Source organism: Stegostoma tigrinum, chromosome 4 (genome assembly GCF_030684315.1).
Source record: "Stegostoma tigrinum isolate sSteTig4 chromosome 4, sSteTig4.hap1, whole genome shotgun sequence".
NCBI lineage: Eukaryota > Metazoa > Chordata > Chondrichthyes > Orectolobiformes > Stegostomatidae > Stegostoma > Stegostoma tigrinum.
The window spans coordinates 5,997,375-6,016,627 of record NC_081357.1 but is presented as its reverse complement, the minus strand read 5'-3'; the positions used below and the strand labels follow the sequence as shown (position 1 = coordinate 6,016,627).

The following is a 19,253-nucleotide window of genomic DNA, read 5'->3' as shown; positions in this document are numbered from 1 at the left end:
CAGTTACAATGCTAGTATCTACTGGACAAATGTGAAGAATTGCCCAATTGTGTCCTGTACATAAAAAGCAGGACAAATCCAACCCTGCCAATTACCACTCCATCAGTTTATTCTCAAACACCAGTAAAGTGATGGAAGGAGTCACCAACAGTACTATCAAGCAGGACCTGCTCTGAAATAACCTGCTCAGTGATACCCAGTTTGGGTTCCGCCAGGGCCACTCAGCTCCTGGCCTCTTTACAGCCTTGGTTCAAACATGGACAAAAGAGCTGAATTCCAGAGGTGAGGCGAGAGTGATAACCCTTGGTATCAAGGCTGCATTTGACGGAGTGTGGCATCAAGAAGACCTAGCAAAACTGGAATCAATGGGTATCGGGGCAAACGCTCCAGTAGCTGCAGTGATACATTTTTCGGGAGGAGAGCGAAGAGAGAGGCAGAGAGCACCAGGAGGCCACCAGGAAGGTAGGGTTTTTCTCACTTTAAAAAGCTTACCTCGGGCAGGAGCGGTCTTCATTTATTTGAGCAGTAGGTGAACCCGAGACACTACACGTGTAGTGTCTCCCACCCCCACTCCTCCTCCTACAAAGACTCGGTGGTGTGTAGACAAGGTAAGGCTTTTCTATTTCATGTTTCTTTATATATATAGATCGTGTGATTGCCAATAATTTTTTTCGCTCCTTTTTCATTTATCCAAGTTAAGCTCAATGTCAGGAGATCTCACACCCGTGTTGTGCTCCTCTTGCTCAATGTGGGAGCTCAGGGACATGGCTGATGTTCCTGACTCCTTCACGTGCAGGAAGTGTATCCAGCTGCAGCTCTCGTTGGACCGCATGACGGCTCTGGAGCTGCAATCGGACTCACTTTGGAGCATACGCGATGCTGAGGGGGTCATGGATAGCACTTTTAGCAAGTTGGTCACACCGCAGATTAGGATTGCTGAGGGAGAAAGGGAATGGGTAACCAAAAGGCAGAGGAAGAGCAGGAAGGCAGCGCAGGTATCCCCTGCGGTCATCTCCCTCCAAAACAGGTATTCCGTTTTGGATACTGTTGGGGGAAGATGACTCACCAGAGGAAGGCAGCAGTAGCCAGGTTCATGACACCGTGGCTGGCTCTGCTGCTAAAAAAAAGGGCGGGGAAAAGAGTGGAAGGGCAATAGTCATTGGGGATTCAATTGTAAGGGGAGTAGATGGGCGGTTCTGCGGTCGAAAACAAGACTCCCGAATGGTATGTTGCCTCCCAGGTGCACTGGTCGGGGATGTCTCAGATCGGCTGCAGAACGTTCTGAAGGGGGAAGGTGAACAGCCAGTTGTCATGGTGCACATAGGCACCAATGATATAGGTAGAAAATGGGATGAGGTCCTACAAGCAGAATTTAGGGAGTTAGGAGCCAAGTTTAAAAAGTAGAACCTCAAAAGGTAGTAATCTCAGGATTGCTACCAGTGCCACGTGCTAATCAGTGCAGAACTGAAAGAATAACCAGGATGAATGTGTGGCTTGAGAGATGGTGCAGGAGGGAGGGGTTCAGATTTTTGGGACATTGGAACTGGTTCTGGGGAAGGTGGGACTATTACAAATTGGAGAGTCTACACCTGGGCCGGACAGGAACCAATGTCCTTGGGGGTGCTTTTGCTAATTCTGTGGGGGAGGATTTAAACTAATGTGGCGGGGGCTGGGAACTAAATATTGGACAGAAAAGAGGTAGAAACGAAAGCCTGAAGGGAATTAGATAATGGAGTCAGTGTGACTAAAGGGAATAGTAGTCGGGGAGCAGATGATGAACACAAAGGGACAGGTGGTCTGAGGTGCATTTGTTTTAATGCGAGAAGTGTAGTAGATAAGGCAGATGAGCCTAGGGCTTGGATCAGTACCTGGAAGTATGATGTTATTGCGATTACTGGGACTTGGTTGAGGAAAGGGCATGATTGGCAACTAGTTGTCCCAGGATATCGCTGCTTCAGGCGGGATAGAGAGGGAGGTAAAATGGGTGGAGGAGTTGCAGTAATGGTCAAAGACGATATCACAGCTGTACTGAAGGAGAGCCCCATGGAGGACTCAGATAGTGAGGTAATATGGGTAGAACTTAGAAATAGGAAGGATGCAGTAACAATGTTGGGGCTGTACTACAGGCCTCCCAACAGCGAGCGTGAGATAGAGGTACAAATATGTGAACAGATAATGGAAAGGTGTGGGAGAAACAGGGTGGTGGTGATGGGAGATTTTAATTTTCCCAACATTGACTGGGATTCACTCAGTGTTAGGGGTCAAGATGGAGCCGAATTTGTAAGGTGTGTCCAGGAGGGTTTTCTAGAGCAGTATGTATGTAGTCCAACTCAGGAAAGAGCCATACTGGACCTGGTGTTGGGGAATGAACCCGGCCAGGTGGTTGAAATTACAGTAGGGGACTACTTTGGAATTAGTGACCACAATTCGGTAAGTTTTACGATACTCATGGACAAGGATGGGAGTGGTCCTAAAGGAAGAGTTCTAAATTTGGTGGGGGGGGGGGGTCAACTATACCAAGATTTGGCAGGATCTGGGGAATGTAGATTGGGAGAAACTGTTTGAAGGTAAATCCACATTTGATATGATTAACGTGCAGGAGAGACATGTTCCTGTGAAAATAAGGAATAGAAAAGGCAAGATTAAGGAACCATGGTGAAATTGAGAGACGAGCCAAGAGGAAAAAGGAAGCATACATGAAGTCTAGTCGACTGAAGACAGACGAAGCTTTGGAAGAATATGGGGAAGGTAGAGCTAATCTGAAATGAGGGATTCAGAGGGAGAAGAGAGGACATGAGATATTGCTGGCGAACATGGTTAAGGAAAATCCCAAAGCCTTTTATTCATGTATAAGGAGCAAGCGGGTAACTAGAGAAAGGATTGGCCCACTTAAGGACAAAGAAGGAAAGTTATGTGCTGATTCAGAGAAAACGGGTGACATTCTTAACAAATACTTTGCATCGGTATTCACCAAAGAGAGGGACATGACAGATATTGAGGTTAGGGATAGATGTTTGCTTACTCTAGGTCAAGTTGACATAAGGAAGGAGGAAGTGTTGGGTAAACTAAAAGATATTAAGGTGGACAAGTCTCCTGGTCCGGATGGGATCTATCCCAGGTTATTGAGGGAAGTGAGAGAGGAAATAGCCAGGGTCGTAACAGATATCTTTGCAGCATCCTTAGACATGGGTAAGGTCCCAGAGGACTGGAGGCTTGCTAAATGTTGTCCCCTTGTTTAAGAAGGGTTGCAAGGATAATCCAGGTAATTATCGACCGCTGAGCCTGACGTCAGTGGTTGGAAATCTACTGGAGAAGACACTGAGGGCTAGGATCTATTCCCATTTGGAAGAAAATGGGCTTATCAGTGATAGACAACATGGTTTTGTGCAGGGAAGGTCATGTCTTACCAACTTAATAGAATTCTTTGAGGACATGACAAAGTTGATTGGTGAGGGAAAGGCTGTAGATGTCATATACATGGACTTCAGTAAGGCATTTGTTCAGGTTCCCGATGGCAGGCTGATGGAGAAAGTGAAGTCACATGGGGTCCAGGGTGTGCTAGCTAGATGGATAAAAAACTAGATAGGCAACAGGAGACAGAGAGTACTCACAGAAGGGAGCTTCTCAAATTGGAGACCTGCGACTAGTGGTGTTCCACAGGGATCTGTGCTGGTACCACTGTTGTTTGTGATAAATATAAATGATTTGGAGGAAGGTGTAGGTGGTCTGATCAGCAAGTTTGCAGATGACACTAAGATTGGTTGAGTAGCAGATAGTGAAGGGAACTGTCAGAGATTACAGCAGAATATAGATAGACTGGAGAGTTGGGCAGATAAATGGCAGATGGAGTTCAATCCGGGCAAATGCAAGGTGATGCACTTTGGAAGATCTAATTCAAGGGCAAACTATACAGTAAATGGAAAAGTCCTCGGGGAAATTGATGAACAGAGAGATCTGGGTGTTCAGGTCCATTGTTCCCTGAAGATGGCAACGCAGGGCAATAGGGTGGTCAAAAAGGCATACGGGATGCTTTCCTTCATCGGATGGGGTATTGAGTACAAGAGTTGGCATGTCATGTTGCAGTTGTATAGGACTTTGGTTCGGCCACATTTGGAGTACTATGTGCAGTTCTGGTCGCCACATTACCAAAAGAATGTGGATGCTTTGGAGAGGGTGCAGAGGCGGTTCACCAGGACGTTGCCTGGTATGGAGGGTGCTAGCAATGAAGAGAGGTTGAGTAATCAGGATTATTTTCATGAGAAAGACAGAGATTGAGGGGGGACCTGATTGAGGGCTACAAAATCATGAGGGGTATAGACAGGGTGGATAGCAAGAAGCTTTTACCCAGTGTGGGGGACTCAATTACTAGGGGTCATGAGTTCAAAGTGAGAGGAAGAAAGTTTAAGGGAGATACGCATGGAAAGTTCTTGACGCAGAGGGTGGTGGGTGCCTGGAACGCGTTGCCAGCGGAGGTGGTAGACATAGACACGTTAGCGTCTTTTAAGATATATTGGACAGATGCATGGATGGGCGGGGGAGCAAATGGACACAGACCTTTAGAAAATAGATAATAAAATGTGAGGCTGGATAAACAAAGCTTTTGTGCTCCTGAGATGCTGCTGGGCCTGCTGTGTTCATCCAGCCTCACATTTTATTATCTTGGATTCTCCCGCATCTGCAGTTCCCATTATTACTTAGAAAATAGATGTCAGGTTAGACAGGAGATCTTGATCGGCACAGGCTTGGAGGGCCGAAGGGCCTGTTCCTGTGCTGTAATTTTCTTTGTTCTTTACCTAACACATAGGAAAATGGCTCCCCCTCTCTCTCTCCTTCCCAGACGTCTCTGTTTCCATCTCTGGCAACCACCTGGAAACCAAAATCCATTTCAAGCCCACTAACTCCCACAACTTCCTAGAATACACCTCCTCCCACCCACCTTCCTGCAAAAAAAATGCCATCCCCTATTCCCAATTCCTTGGCCTCCATAGCATCTTCTCAGGATGATGCACTCCACTCCCAAACATCTCAGATGCCCTTGTTTTTCAAGGACTGCTACATTGCCCCCTTCGATGGTCGAGAATGCAGTTAACCATGTCTCCCGCATCTCATCCCTCACACCCTCTGCCCGCAATAACAACAAAAATGGAACCCCCTCGTCCTCACGTACCATTCCACCAACCTCTGGATCCAATGCATCATCCTCCGACACTTCCACCGTCTGCAATCCGACCTCACCAAAGACATTCTTCCATCCCCACCCTCGCCTGCTTTGTGGAGGGACCACTCTCTCCATGACTCTTGCCCACTCCACATTCCCCTCCATCCCCACCACACATTGCACTTGCTGCAGTTGCAGGGAAAAGTGCCATACCTGCCCCTACACATCCCCCCTCACTCCCATCCCAGGCCCCAAGACGACTTCCAACATCAAGCAGATATTCACCTGCACATCTGATGTGGCATACTGTATCCACTGTACCTATTGTAGCCTCCTCTACATCAGAAAATCCAAGCGGAGGCTTGGCGAATCGCTTTGCGGAACAAATATGCTTGGTTAGCACCAAACAACTGCACCTCCCAGTCATGAACCATTTCAACTCCCCCCTCCCATTCCTCAGACAACACGTCCATCCTGGGCCTGCTGCAGTGCCATAATGATGCCACACGAAGGTTGCAGGAACAGCACCTCATATTCCACTAGGAAACCCTGCGGCCCAACGGTATCAATGCGGACTTCACAACCTTCAAAATCTCCCTTCCCCCTACTGCATCCTAAAACAAGCCCAGCTTGTCCCCACCTCCCTGACATGTCCTCCCCGCCCTCCGACTTATCACCTCCTCCCACCTTAAGCCCCACCCCCATCTCCTACCTTATGACCTCATCCTGCCCCCTTGATCTGTCCATCCTTCTGGACTGACCTATCCCCTCCCCAACTCCCCACCTACACTCACTTTTACTGGCACTGGAAGCATCTCTGCCTTTTTGACCTGTCTCTCTCCCCTCCACCTATCTTCTCTATCCTCATCTTCTATCTGCCTCCCCCATTTATTTCAGAATCCCCTTTCCCTCCCACATTTCTGAATAAGGGTCTAGGCCCAAAACGTCAGCTTTCCTGCTCCACTGATGCTGCCTGGCCTGCTGTGTTCATCCAGCTCTACACCTTGTTATCTCACATAGGAAAATGGTCATGGTTGTGGGAGGTCAATTATCACAGCTCCACGACATCTCTGCAGGAGTTCCTCAAGATAGTGTCCTAGGCCCAACCATCTTCAGCAACTTCATCAGTAACCTTTCCTCCATCGTATGGTCAGAGGTGGGGATGTTCGCTAACGATTGCACAATGTTCAGCACCATTCGTGATTCTTCAGATACTGAAGCAGTCCATGTTCACATGCAACAAGATCCGGACAATATCCAGGCTTAGGCTGACAAGTGGCAATGACATTCACGCCACACAAATGTCAGGCTATGACCATCATCAATAACAGATGATCTAACCACCAACCCTTGACATTCAACGGTGTTATCATCACCGGATACCCCACTATCAACATCCTGCTCCTCTCATGCTGCCCGGCCCGCTTTGTTCCTCCAGCTCCACACTGTAATATCTGTAGATAAAGATAAACTATTTCCTCTGGTTGAGGATTCTAGAACTAGGGGGTAAAGTCTTGGAATTCGGGCCAGGCCAATCAAGAGATTGTGTTTTAGAAATGTTTTCTAACCTAAGAAACCAATGTAATACACCAGACACATTGACGCCATTTTTTTTCCTTTGGTCTCATGCTGAGAAATCATTGAAAAAAGACTACACAACCATATCAACAAGTTTTATCCCACAAATCAGACATGCAATGGACTACTCTTCTGAATCAGTCCCATTCCTGGACACATGTAACTCCATCAAGGATGGAGACCTCAGTACTTCACTCTCCCACAAGCCCATGGATAACCTCATGCTGCTGCACTTCTCTAACTTTCATCCTAATCACATTAGACAAGCCAGCACCTACAGGCAAGTCATGTATACACAGAATTTGCACAGACAAGGAGGAACATGACAAACACCTAATATGCTGAAAGATGCCCTCATAAGAGCAGGATATGATGCTCAACTCATCGATCACCAGTTCCAACGTGACGTAGCAAAAAAAAGCACCGTAATGAATTCCTCAGAAGACAGACGCAGGACATGACAGATAGAGTATCCTTTGTCGTCCAGTACATCCACAGACCAAAGAAACTATGCCATGTTCTTTGCAGCCTTCAACACGTCATTGATGACGAATCTCTTGCCAGGGCCATCACCACGCCTCCACTCCTCACCTTGAAACAACTGCCACAGCTCAAACAGACCATCATGTGCAGTAAACTATCCAGCTTTCAGGAAAACAGCAACCACAACACCACACTACCCTGCCACAGTAACCTCAAGACACGCCAAATCATCAACACAGATACAACCATCACCAGTGGGAACACCAGCCACCACGTACATGGTGGGTATTCATGTGACTTGACCAATGTTGTCTACCTCATATGCTGCAGGAAATGATGCCCAAGGCATGATATGTCAGTAAGACCATGCAGACACTATGACAATGGATAAATGGACACCACACAACAATACTTGACACTATAACCTTGATAACTTGTTATGATGTCACTATCTTAGTTTGTACAGTTTTGGACTACTTGTTACTTTGATTAGATCCTTGTTACGCAACTCTTATAACATGTTATTCCAGCCAGTTGCTGTGTCTTTAGAACCATCTTTTTCATAATTTTTTTTGCAATCATCTCTCTGCCTTAATTAATCAGATCACAGGTCATCGCTTCATTTGCAATTGAGAGTCCTGTCAACAATGGTGCTGGGGTATTCAGGGTTGAGGAAGCGATGGATACTTTGGAGTGTCCCTTAAAGTTGGCATCATCAGAGAATATGCAGAGATGGAGGAATGTGGAGAATGGATGGAGTCTTTACAGGAAGCAGGGTGTAAAGATGTATAGTCCAGGTAACTGTGGGTTTATAACAGAGATGAGTGGCCAATCTATCGTCAGAAGTAGAAACAGAGATGTCGAGGAAGGGAATGGAGGAGTCAAAGATGGGCCAAGGTGAAACTAAGAGTGGGGTAGAAATTGTAAAAAGAGAAACCAAAAAAAATTTTTTTTAAATTGATAAACCTTTCCAATTCCAGATGAGACAAAAGCAGTACTGATGATATCATGGATATGTCGGAGAAAGTGTTGTGGGCGGGCAAACAGAACGTTCCATATACCTGACAAAGAGATAGGGATAACTAGGGCCCACGCGGGTACCCATGGCCACTCGTCTGACACGAAGAAACTGTGAGGGGTTAAAGAAGTTGTTCAGGGTGAGGTTGAGCTCAGCCAGGCAGAAGGAGGATGGTGGTGGGTGAGGATGTTCAGGCCCTTGTTCTGGAAAGAAGAAGTGGAGAGCCCCATGGTCTTCCTGGTGGGTGGGTCAGGACATGTAGAGGGATTGCAAGTCTACGATAAAGAGACAGCTGGAGCCTGCAAGCTGGAAATTCCAAAACTGACGTGAAGTATCAGAGGAATCACAGATGTGAGTGGGTAGAGTATGGACTGGGCAGAAAGGACCGAGTCAAGGTAGGAAGAGATAAGTTCTGTGGGGTATGAGTAGACAGAGACAACGGGTCTGCCTGGGGCAGTTCTGTTTGTGGATTTTCGGAAGGAGGTAGAAGCAAGCTGTGCTAGAGTTGGGATACCATCAGCTTAGAGGCAATGACGGGGCAGGGGGTTGGATGATCACCAGAATGAAATGACGTTAGCAACCACAGTTAATACAATGGCCTGATGTCCCGTGGTGGGAAATTAGGAGGTAACTGAGAGCTTGTGCACAGCCTCTGCAATGTGGGAGTTCAGTACACCCGACTGCAACAACACCACAGTTATCGGTTGGCTTAATAAAAGTCAGGGTTGGATCTGAGCGCATTGAGTGTGTGTGGTGGGGGGGAAGGGGGAGATAGTTTGGAAAGAAGTGTTGGGGAGGGTGCAGAGAAATTGAGGCAACCAATATCACATTGACAGTTTTCAACGAACAGGTCGAGTGCAGGCAGAAGGCCAGACGGAGGAGACAAATGGAGAGATTGTATTGGATGTAGGTAAAGGGGCCTGTGGGACAGAGAGAGGGCTCTTGTCGAAAACGAATGGGCACACAGGCAAAGAAAGCAGCAGAGGAGTATGAAATCCCATCTTGCCTGAAATTTATGAAAGTGGGAACAGAGGCAGATAAAGCTGAGACCTTTGAGTGCAGAAGGTTCAGCACTGCAGACCTGAAGATGAGAAAGGACGGTGAGTATGTGACAGGAGGTGAGGATGCAATCAAAGGGAAGGAGCAGGGAGGAACCTTCCGGACAGCCATGGCTATCAATATTGTGCGCCTTGATGCCTGAAAAAGGAAACAAAACAGTTATTCGTGGCACAGTGAACGAGTGGTGGACGAAGTGGAACTGCAGAGTGGTACAATACTGTTAGACAGACAGAATACCAAACAACATAAACAGCAAGTGACAGACAGAATTAAACCATTTCACAATCAATGGATCAGATGAAAGCTCTGCATTTCTGTCACATCCAGTCATTACTGAATCTGGATTATTAAAACAACTCACTGGAGAAAACACCACAAATATTCTGATAGTCAATGATGGAAGAGCCCAGCACATCAGGGCAAAATAGAGGGCTGACACATTCCCAACAGTTTCTGCCAAAAGTGCCAAGTGGATAATCCATCTCACCCTCTTCCAGTGATCCCCTCTAACACAGATATCAGTCTCCAGCTAATTTGATTCACTCCACGTATACTAAGAAGTGGTTGGAGATACTGAATACTACAAATGGTAAGAGCCCTAATAACATTCCGGTTATGGTACTAAAAACACACTCTCCAGAACTTGGTTATACCTAGGTAAGCTGTTCCAGTCCAGTTACAACACTTGCATCAATCCAATAATGTAGAAAATAGTCCAGGTATGTCTTGTACACAAAAAGCAGGGGAAATCCAAGCGGGACAGTTATCAGTCTACTCTGGCCTGGACTATACATCTTTAAAACCTGCTTCCTGTAAAAAAAAATTCATCCCATTCTCAGTTCCTCTATCTCCGTCATTTATGTTCAAACGAGGCCAACTTGGACAAGGGAGCCTCCGAAATGTCCACCTTCTTCCTCAACTGAGGATTCACCAGCACCATCGTCGAAAGGGCCCCCAACTAGGTCCGACCCATCTCCCGCACTTCCACCCTCACACTTCACTTCCCTCCCGCAACAGTGATAGGGTTCCCCTTGTTCTTACCTACCATCCACCAGCATCCGCATCCAAGAGATCAGACCGCCATTTCCACCACCTCCAACAAAATGCACCACCAGACACATATTCCCTCCCCTCCCTTGCCTGTCTTCAGTGGGGACCATTCTCTCCAGGACACTGTGGTCCACACTCCCTTCACCCCCTACAGTCCCATGGGACCTTCCCCTGCAACCAGCGAAGGTGCAACACCTGCCATTTACTTCCTCCCTCCCCAATATCCAAGGACCCAAACATACCTTCCATGCGAACAAACACTTCACCTGCATTTCCCAGAATCTACTCTACTGCATTTGCTGCTCACAATGTGGTCTCCTCTACATTGGGAAAATGAAGTGTAGACTGGATGGCCGCTTTGCAGAACATCTACATTCTGCTTGCAAAAAACAAAGGGCTCTGAACGACCCGTCGCCTGCCAGTTCAACATACTACCCTGCTCCCTGGTCAACATCTCAGTCTCTGGCTTGCTACAGCGTTCCAGCGAAGCTCAATCAAGCTGGAAGAATAACACCTCATTTTCCACTTCGGGGCCCTCCGGAATCAATATCGAGTTCAATAATTTTAGGGCCTAAACTCTCCCATGTCCCAGTAAGATGTTAATGGGGGAATATCCCATGAAATTTTATGCTCCTTATCTCCTCATACAGGGGTATGTGAACACTGTCTCAACTTCCTGCCCGAATAGAATTGGGTGTGAAACATACGTAGGGGTGTGAACCATATGTAAACACAAAAAGCATTAAGCTCTGTAATCTTTATGGCTCTACCCACACTGCTGCCCACCCTTGTTTCTGCTGAAATGGCCAGGTCAGTGACCTTTGATCAAGCAGGCAGTTGTCACCACTTGAGATTGCATCCTGTCGTTATCATAAACTTCACGACAATCAAAGCTGTATCCTGTTCTCAGATGTAGTCATTGTTTCATGTATCTGTCAACCAAGGGTATAAAAGCAGGGACTGTCCCCTATTCGGGGAGAATCGCTCACGATACTCAGCATTCTGTGCCGGGTGATGTACAGCGATCCTCCGCAGCTTGTACTTGCTTAACAATAAAGGATTGTGTCTTTATAATCAGGTCAGTCTCTTGTTCCTGCATCACATCCATGAGGGTCTCTGAAAAACAAACCTAACACCAGCTCCCTACCCAACACAGCAGGCCTCGTTATCACATAGCCTGCTATTACACATCACCTATTATTAGTCACCAATAGTCCCCATTAACAACTATTCACACTCCCAGCCTGATCATTATCAACTCTTTTGTCTGTCCAACTGTTCTTCTCTCTCTTTAAGCTCTACACTATCATTTAGTCTCTACTCCTCACCCTTCCCTACTTTTTGCATATAAACTGACATTTTCCCCCCCTACCATCAGTTCGGAGGAAGGGTCACCAGACCCAAAATTCTGATTATTCTTCTCAGATGCTGCCAGAGCTGTTGAGCTTTTCCAGCCAAGAGATAATGGGAACTGCAGATGCTGGAGAATCTGAGATAAAGTGTGGAGCTGGGCGAGAAATCTGATGAAGGGTCCAGGCCCGAAACATCAGCTTTTGTGCTCCTAAGATGCTGCTTGGCCTGCTGTATTCATTCAGCTCTACACTTTGTTATGTGAGCTCTTCCAGCAATTTTGTTTTTGTTCCTGATTTACAGCATCTGCAGTTATTCTGGTTTTTAATCAGTATACTCTCCATCACCAGCAAAGCGATGGAAGGTGTCAGCAACAGTGCTATCAAGTAGCACCTGCTTAGCAATGACTTGCTCAGTGATGCACAGTATGGATTCCGACAGGACCACTCAGCTCCTGCCCTCATGGCAGCCTTGGCTCAAACATAGTCAAAAGAGCTAAACTCCAGGGGTGTGGTGAAAAAATGATAGCCCCAGGCATCAAGTCTGCATTTGACAGAGGTAGCATCAAGGAGCTCTAGCAAAACTGGAATCATAGACACCAAATAGAGAGCTCTCTGTTGGGTGGAGTCATACATGGCACAAAATGTCAACTTTACTGCTCCTCTGATGCTGCTGGACATGCTGCACACTTCCAGCTCCACACTGTTATCGCTGACTCCAACATCAGCAATTCTTACTATCTCTGGACATAGAAAGATGGTGGGATTATCGGAGGTCAGTCATCTCAACTACAGGATAACAAAGTGTGAAGCTGGATGAACACAGCAGGCCAAGCAACATCTCAGGAGCACAAAAGCTGACGTTTCGGGCCTAGACCCTTCATCAGAGAGGGGGATGGGGAGAGGATTCTGAAATGAATAGGGAAAGGGGGGAGGCAGACCGAAGATGGATAGAGGAGAGAGATTCCCTGAGGGAGGAGGGCAACTTCTTCAGGTTGGGCATCCCTGGAAAAGGGTTCGCAGTGAGGTTAAAATTGTGATCAGAGATGCTGCTAGGCCTGCAGTGTTCATCCAGCTTCACATTTTGTTATCTTGGATTCTCCAGCATCTGCAGTTCGCGAATGGGAGGTGCAGTTGTTTGTTGCGAACCGAGCGGAGGTGTTCTGCAAAGCGGTCCCCAAGCCTCTGCTTGGTTTCTCCAATATAGAGGGAGCCACACCGGGTGCAATGGATACAATATACCACATTGGCAGATGTGCAGGTGAACATCTGCTTGATATGGAAGGTCATCCTGGGGCCTGGGATAGGGGTGAGGGAGGAGGTGTGGAGGCAAGTGTAGCACTTCCTGTGGTTGCAGGGGAAGGTGCTGGGTATGGTGGGGTTGGAGGGGAGTGTGGAGCGGACAAGGGAGTTGCAGAGAGAGTGGTCTCTCCAGAAGACAGACAAAGGGTGGGGATGGAAAAATAGCTTGGGTGGTGGAGTCGGATTGTAGTTGGCAGAAGTGTCGGAGGATGATACAAAACCAGCCCAGCCTGTCTCTGCTTCCCTAATCAGTTCTTCCTCTCACCCATTCCTTCCTCCCACCTCAAGCCGCACCTCCATTTCCTACCTACCACCTCATCCCGCCTCCTTGATTTGTCCATCTTCCCTGGACTGACCTATCCCCTCCCTACCTCCTCACCTATACCCTCCTCTCCACCTATCTTCTTTTCTCTCCATCTTCGGTCTGCCTCCCCCTCTTTCCCTATTTATTCCAGTTCCCTCTCCCCATCCCCCTCTCTGAAGAAGGGTCTAGGCCCAAAAGGTCAGCTTTTGTGCTCCGGAGATGCTGCTTGGCCTGCTGTGTTCATCCAGCTCCACACTTTGTTATCTTGGATTCTCCAGCATCTGCAGTTCCCATTATCACTGATACAATTCAGCCCTTTAAAATGATCATGGTTGATCTTTATCCTGATTTTAACTCAACTCTCCTACCTGCTCTGTATGGCCTTTTATCTCTCTTTTCATCAGAAACATACCTTTATTTTCTTGAATCTGCTGACTGGCTGTCTCCACTGCACTCCTGGGGCAGTGTGTTCTACAGATTCACAACCTTCTGAGAGAACAGTCTCCCCACATCTCAATTTTGAATTTACCCACAACCCCCCCCTCACTCTATACCTATAGCTTCTTGTTCAAGACCATTCCACAATGGGGAAACATATGTTCCATGTCTACCTCATCATCTCCTTTAGCATTGTAAATACCTCAGTTAGATCTCCTCTCATTCTGAAGAACAGGCAATCTAACCAGTATCCTTGGCATTCAACAGTGTTATCATCACCTAGTCCACCACTATCAACATTGTAAGGGTAATCATTGACGAGAAACTCAGCTGGACTCATCACATAAATTGTGGCTATAAGAGCAGGTCAGAATCTAAGACTACTACAGTGAATAACTCACCGCCTGACTCCTCAAAACCCGTCCACCAACTACAAGGCACAAGTCACGAGTCTGATGGAATACTCCCCACTTGCCTGAATGAGTGCAGCTCCAATAACACAAGAAGCTTGACACCATCCAGAACTAAGCAGCCCACTTGTTTGGCACTACATCCACAAGCATCCATGCCTTCCTCCACCAACACTTACCAAAAGCTCCTCAGACAGCACCTTCCAAACCTACGACCACTTCCATCTAGAAGGACAAGGGCAGCAGTTATATGGGTATACCACCATCTTGAAGTTCCTCTCCAAGCCACTCACCATCCTGACTTGGAAATATTTCACCTTTTCTTCACTGTCACCCGGTCAAAATCCTTCCTAGTGGCAGTTTGGGTCAACCCACAGCAGATGGGCCTGCAGTAGGACAAGAAAGCAGCTCACCACCACTTTCTCAATGGCAACTAAGGGCAGACAATAAATGCTGGCTAGCCAGTGACACCTACATCACACAAATGAAAAATTAAAAATTTCCACGCCTTTCTTATATGCTGCACCTGCTCACCCACCTTCTGCAATTAACAAGAACTCTGCACTTTCAGCTCAAAATTGACAACCTCGCAGTTATCCACCTTAAACTCTAAAGGTCATTACAATTCACTAAGGGTCGTTCTTCTCCATACTCTCCCCATCCCCTGCATCTCTTACTGTAAACCTCAAATCTGGTATTAATTAGTCCTTAGTACCGCGACTTTTTTTTGCCTTGATGGTTGACAGTAACCGAAATACGAATGGCAGGCTATATCAAACGTGTCCAATTACACAGGACACCTCCACATGTGTAACATTCCTTTTTGATCCTAGAAGCTCAGTGGTCATAAGAACCATGATCCCTCAGTCAAAGACATGAAGTTTTTAAAATTATTGCAGTAACTTGCTCCAAGAATGAATAAAATGTTAAACAAAAGGCTGATATTAAATACGGTTCCGTGTTTTGTCACTTGCTTTTACCTGCCTCGTAATTTTTTTCATTCTAAACAAACTTGTTCACTGTTTAAAACAAATTTAAAATTGAATTAAAATTGAACTATAGGTACAGCAGAAAACTGGTATTTTGCAGTAACAAAATATTATTAATTTGTTCCACTCAGATAACAACATGAAGTCAATATACTCACTTGTCGGACGACAAGACACAAAATATGATTCAAATGCTCGCTTCAGAGAAGCTTTCGTCCTTTCAGCCTATATGTCTAAAAATAATCGCAGCCTAGTGTCAATAAATTGCACCTCCTAAATCCTTCATTCCTCTATAAAACTGTCACTCGACGCCGCCTTCTTCAACCGTTAACGGCCATGCCGTGACATCAGAGGGGCTCGAGGCCGAAAATTCTGGAACGAGCGATCCAGCCATTGTTTGTTGGAGGGGACTGTCACCCGGTACGGTCAGCCTGCCGTGTATCGCCGGTATTTCTTACTGGTTTTTGTGAGAAAGCGGGAATCACCTCATGAAGGAGTAAGGCACACGAGCTCCCTGAATAAGTATTTTGACACAGTATCATTGTCCTGCCTTTTCTCCATACCTCTTCGCTTTATTTCTGTTATAACAACCATCTCAAGGTCTGTTGGATATCTCCGTTGAAAGTGCTTCCCCCTCACTTCGAAGCAGTACACTCCTATATTTTCTCACCAAAGGTTTGGCCTGTTTTGTAAGTTGCTTTAAAAGTGCGCCCTCCTTCTCAGTTCTGTATGACCTGGAACAGGTCCTCCTTATCGGCTCTGTCCAAATCAACCAAGATTTTTGAAAGCTTCTGTCAAATGTCTTTTTACCTTTGCCACTCCAAGGTAAACAGTTTCAATTTCTCCAAATTCTCTTTGTCACTGAAGTTTTGCATCATTAGAAGTATCCTAGAATATCTTACAATAAAGTGCAGTCCCTAATACTACCTGCCACTCAAGTTCAGCTCCACTGTCCTAACAGCGATCTACATCCCACCCCATGCGGAAGTGAAGAGTGCGCCTGATGTAGGATACAACGGCACAAACAAACAGTCATGAGACGGAATACCTTGAGGCCCTGTTCATCGTAGCAGATGACTTCAACCTGTGTGCACTTTTTGATCTGTATATCCTTTGCTTGCTATGATCTGCCTGTACCGCTCATAAACACTGTTTTTCAGCACTCATGAAAATAAATCAATGAACCAGGCCAAACTGTAGAATATGCTTCCAAAATACCATCAACACGTCTCCTCTCCCACCAGAAGTCCAAACAGCCTTGACCATCACTACACAAGCATTACTATACTACTGCATCCCCTGTCTGGATTTTGGAAAATCAGGTCTCACTGTTTCACCGGGCTTACAAACAGAAATGAAAGCGTGAGGACCCAGTAAAGAAAGTAGTGCAGTGTTGGTCTGACATAAGAGAAAGGCTTCTACTAGACTGCTTAGACTCGGTGTACTGGTCCGTATTCAGTAACTCATCATCCAACCCGAGTATGCCACAATCATAACAGATTTCATTTCCAAGTAGGTAGAAAACTGCATGCTGAAGAAGTTAATTTGAATATTCTCCAACCGTGAACCATGGGTGAGGATATCCGGTCCTGGTCTGAAGCATTCAAGTCAGGCAACCCTGACCTTTACAGGAAATCAGATAATGATATTTGTAAGGCCATCAGAGATGCCAAGCGGCAATACCAAACTAGCTTGAGATCCAGATTAATCACACAAACACCCATCATTTGCGGCAAAGCTTCCACAGCATAACCGGCTGCAAAGCAAAGTTAGACAGAATCATAGACAACAGTACATCCCTACCCAACGAGCGCAATGCATTCTACGCTAGCTTTGAACAGAAGATCAGTGAAATGATGTAACCTATCCCAACAGCCTTGGGTGCACCTATACCCACAGGCACTGCTGTTTACTTTAGATTGGTTTCTTGGAATTAAACCCACAGAAAGCAACTGGGCCTGGATGGACCCCCAGCCATGCACTCAGATCGTGTGGGGGCCAGCTGGCCAGAGCATTCACGGACATCTTTAACTTCTGTTTCCTATGATACAAGTCCCATCTGCTTCCAGAAGACCACCCTCATCCCAGTGCTAAAGAAAATCATGAAGCATCAATGACTACTCTCTGACTTCCATAATTATAAAGTGCTTTGACAATTTAATCATGGCTCACATCAACTCCGACCTACCAAGTTATTTTGATCTTTTGCCATTCACCTACCCTCAACAGGTCCATATGATGGAAGGGTCTAGACCTGAAACATCAGCTTTTGTGCTCCTTAGATGCTGCTTGGCCTGCTGTGTTCATCCAGCTCCACACTTTGTTGTCTCTAATACAGCAAACACCATCTCCCTAGTCCTACACTCATTACTGGAGCATCTGGATAACAAGGATACCTACATCAGGTTCCTGCTTATTGACTGCAGTCTGCCTTCAACGCCATAATTCTCAAGGTCTCGCACACCCCACCCTGTAACTGGATTGTTGACTTCCTGACCCATAGACTGCAAACCCTATGGTTGTAACACTATATTCTGCACTCTGTTCTGTTACCCTGGTGCACTTTGTATGGTATGATCTGCCTGAACAGCATGCAAAACAACATTTTTCACTGCTTCTCATACATTAAACATAACAAATCAAGCTTCAACTCAAAATTCTCATATCTTATCAATTAGTAGATCATTCAGCATGTTTAAGTCTGATCTGCAGTTCAATGAGATGAAAGTAAGTTGATTGTGACCTCAGCACTACTTTCCTACTCCCCAAGCAGGCACTATTTGAGCCCTTCAAGAATCTATTCATTTGTCTTAAAAATATACAATAAAATATGCCCTGTCTTAGAACTATGACAGGATGATTGTTCTGTTAATCACTTTTCTAATGAGACAGACCAGGCTTATTTCTGCTGAGACCAAAAATCCACACGACTTCAGGTTGTCATCCATCAGGTTTATTTGAAGACACAAGCTTTCAAAGCCTCACTCCTTCTTCAGGTGTTAGTGAGAGAGGTAGCAGCAAACACAGAATTTAAAAGCAAAAGACCAAAGGGTCATAGAACTGTTGCAGTATTGAACAAACCTAAGATGGTTGTTAAATCTTTAATCAGTTAGAAAGGATTAATATGTAAATTCCCAAATATCTTTCAAGTCACCGCCCTGAGATAACTAAAGGTTTTATCATCAATTCCTTCAGTATACCAGAGGCAACATCCCTGGTGAGACAATGCATTTTAGGTTGGAGGCCTTGTTTAGAATCTGACTGTACATCAACTTGGGAGTCAGCATGGTTTTATTTCCAAAGTAGGAATTGATAAAATGCCATATCGACAAATTGTGTGCTGCAAAAAGTGAGACTCCAAAAGCTTGTGTCTTCAAATAAGCTTGTTGGACTACAACCTGGAGTCAGTAATTTTTGACCTTGTTCACCACAGTCCAACACCGGCACCTCCACATCATACATCTGCTGAAGTTTTGAATAGTAAGAGACAACTTGAGTGAAACAAACAAGATGCTGAAGAGTTTTGACAGTAAATGTGGAGAGGGTGTAGCCTTTTGAGAGAGGATCTGGAAGTATGTGTCACTGTTCAAAGCTCGGGAGTCAGCCAGTTGAAACAAGGATGCAGCAAAATTTCTCTGAAGATAATGAGCCTTTGGAATACTCTTCCTGAAAAGATGTTGGAAGCCATATATTCAAATATGTTTACGATAAAGATAGACAGATTCTTGCTAGACAAGGAGGTGAATGATTATATGGGTAGGTGAGAATGCAATTTTAGATGAATTATAACCTTATTGAATGAAGGAGCAGGCTTGAGGGACTAAATGGCTTACTACTTGTTTGAGTCATGTCAACTTCATTACTTGAGAAGTTGTGCTGTAAGTATAAATGTTTTGTTTCAAAATGGCCAGTTTTCTTTTTGTACTGCTATCTAGAGTTAAAGAGACTTTCAATATGCTTCTTTAATTAGCTCAAAATAATCCATTTATTGTAAAACAAAATTTCCTCTCAAAAACAAGTGGCAAAAGTGATTAATGTCTAAAATTTAACTGAAAATTATAACTACATACTTTGTAAAATCTATAAACCGACCTTATGCAACACAAAAGACAACA

The 19,253-nt window shown here is 45.5% G+C and overlaps 1 protein-coding gene across 1 annotated transcript in view; it reads right to left on the bottom strand.

Annotated features, from left to right (window-relative positions):
* LOC125452340 (dynein axonemal heavy chain 8-like) overlaps nucleotides 1-16,074 on the bottom strand; it is a 1,165,100-nt gene extending 1,149,026 nt beyond the window's left edge. Inside the window, exon 1 of the mRNA XM_059645122.1 lies at nucleotides 15,297-16,074. The gene's annotated coding sequence lies outside the window, so the exon portion shown is untranslated. The remainder of the gene's footprint in view (nucleotides 1-15,296) is intronic.
* Nucleotides 16,075-19,253: the final 3,179 nt, after the last annotated feature.